This window comes from Pyrus communis, chromosome 10 (genome assembly GCF_041283825.1).
Source record: "Pyrus communis isolate YQ-2024b chromosome 10, ASM4128382v1, whole genome shotgun sequence".
NCBI classification, from domain to species: domain Eukaryota; kingdom Viridiplantae; phylum Streptophyta; class Magnoliopsida; order Rosales; family Rosaceae; genus Pyrus; species Pyrus communis.
The window spans coordinates 1,604,446-1,607,046 of record NC_142574.1 but is presented as its reverse complement, the minus strand read 5'-3'; the positions used below and the strand labels follow the sequence as shown (position 1 = coordinate 1,607,046).

General features: G+C 39.3%; 1 long non-coding RNA gene across 1 annotated transcript; it reads right to left on the bottom strand.

Moving 5' to 3' along the window:
• Positions 1-915: 915 nt before the first annotated feature.
• On the bottom strand, positions 916-2,243 carry LOC148693341 (uncharacterized). The gene is made up of 2 exons (XR_015952773.1): positions 1,919-2,243; positions 916-1,677 (listed from the first exon to the last, which is right to left on the bottom strand). It is a non-coding gene; the product is annotated as an uncharacterized LOC148693341 (long non-coding RNA).
• Positions 2,244-2,601: the final 358 nt, after the last annotated feature.

Here is a 2,601-nt window from a genome sequence, read left to right as displayed (position 1 = left end):
AAAAAAAAAAAAAAAAAAAAAAAAAAAGAGAGAGAAGAGCGAAGACGTTGGAGCATAGAATTTTGGAATTTGAATCATATTATTATAGTTAGCCTAGTGTGAGACTTAGCTTATTATCACATTCACTTAATATGGATAATATTGTTTGCTCAAAAAAAAAAAAAAAAAAAAAAAAAAAAAAAGAAAGAGAGAAGAGCGAAGAGCGAAGACGTTGGAGCATAGAATTTTGTCCGCCGAATATGACCGTAGAGAAATGTGGACTATAGAGGAGTGCTCGTTCTTCGGGTCTTATCTTCTGACTTTTGAGACAATAAGACCAAAGACTATATATGGCTCTCTTGTGTGTACACGTACTAATTTTTGAATATATATTAGCTTACTTGTTGGGACAAAAAATTCAAATTGATAAGTTATTATAAAGCTAGCTAAAAGACATACACTGGCAAATAAAACTATAGGATTATAGTCAATATTGTTAAATATAATATTGATGTAGTATGATTGTGTAAATTTTGGTAAATTTGAATTAGGATTTCTATGTAATTTAGATGATTTTTTCTATTAGACTTTGTGTGACATCTCACATTGTCCAGAGGTGTGATCCTTATATGTGTATTCTCATCCCTATCTAGCACGAGTCATTTTGGGAGCTCACTGGCTTCGGGTTCCATGAGAACTCCAAAGTTAAGCGAGTAGCGCGCGAGAGCATTCCCAGGATGGGTGACCTATCGGGAAGTTCTCGTGTGAGTTCCTAGAAACAAAACCGTGAGGGTGTGTTGGGGGCCCAATGCGGACAATATCGTGCTACGGTGGAGTCGGGGCTGGGAAATGGTTCCGCCTCGGACCGGGATGTGACAATTTGTATTTTTGGTGAGCAAGTTTGCTTCTCCTTATTGTTTACTATAAATAAAGGCATTGGCACAAGGGAACATAAACCAATTTTTCTGAGTCTTTTTTCTCCACCACTATCACCACACCATTTCTCTTTCTTTCAGTAAAATAGGACACAATATGTTATCAGCACGCTACAGACACTGCGCTGTGAATCTGGAGGCTATTTTCTACTACAAAGCAGCTCAAAATTTTGAACACACAATCTAAGTAACTTCTAAAATACGGTTGAACTTTGATATTTTTTTGTCAGCTCTAATTGCATGAAATCTTCAACATAGTGCATGAACCCAATTTTATGCTTTACGAATTATAATATTTTGCTTATATGTTGTTGTTGATGATTGCGTGAGAAAAGAAAGAAAGAAAGAAAGAAGGAAGAAAATTAGGGTTTCTGCAACCTCCCGCGTGAGCCACAATCTAAAGCGTTTAAGCCGAGTCGCCAAGCTGCGTCGCGAGCCACAAGGAGCCTAACTGCTCCTATTCCGAAACCCTAGGACGAGATGATGCCATTTTTGCGTCGCCCCTGTCCCCGTCCTTGTTTCACCATTTTCTGGTGAAACCACCCATCCTCGAGAGCCTACAGTCTTCCCGATGATAATCCAGTTGTCCCCGAGGACCTAATTCATTATTCAAGTCAAATCTCGTCAGATTTTTGTGAGATTCAATTCGGATCAACTTGATTTTGAACCCCCGTTGCGAATCCATGCTCGCCTGCATTCATTATGACACACCCTAACCCATATATTCAAGTGGACACCGAAAATAAGAAATGTAGGTCGACACCTAAAAGATGACAAAAACATAAGATGAGAATGGTCCATGGAAAGTACAAGTAAAATAAAGTTGAAGCGTAGAACTAATTTATTTTAAGAGTGAGAGTACACGGTGCAAGATGAATTCATATTACAAATGCAAGTATTATCAAAGCAAAGCTACGTACAGTCGCAGTAAAAGTAAGAATATTCTCATCCTGGGCTGGATAAAGATTAAACAAACTAGATGAATTTAAATTTTCCACATTTACCGGAGTATATGTCAGAACGGCGTCTATCGCAGCCACCACGAGAACGTCCACACATGACACTACACCGGGGCAAATATTCTCCAACTCTTCCTTGACACGGTCAATTACTTGAAATCCCTGGAATGAATTCTTGCCTCTCCCGTAGTCGGGATGTCATCCAGCTCCAGGGAGGGTAAACCTATAAGTCTGATATTTTAGATATCATATAATTCAAACTACGTTTTAGTTACATGTAGTTTTGAGGTAGGTAGGGTTTCGCACGAGTCCAGCTCGTCAGAGACGTGCAACGAAAATCGTGTCTCACGCCATGGCGTGTCCCATGCTTGCCCTAGTCCTCAAAAATAATGATGTGTTGTGCTAGGTTGACATTAAACTGGGCATGGTCAAGCTGCCCTAGCCCGTTGCACACTCTCACGCATGCTAGATAAACATTGCTTTCATAGAGGTCATGTGATGCACATATATAGCAACCTACACATTTGAAATGATGATTTCAGGATCTCGTCCTGTTGTAAATTTCCCAAGATCAACGGTCCTTTGTTCGACCCATAGGCATTGTGTAATTTGATTTCTTAACTCAATACGGATGTGAACTAGAGTCGGTGTTTCTTCTAAGACACAAAACTGCCAAACTTAACCTTGCTGGCTATCAACTATATTCTTGTTTCCTTGATCTGGCTTTA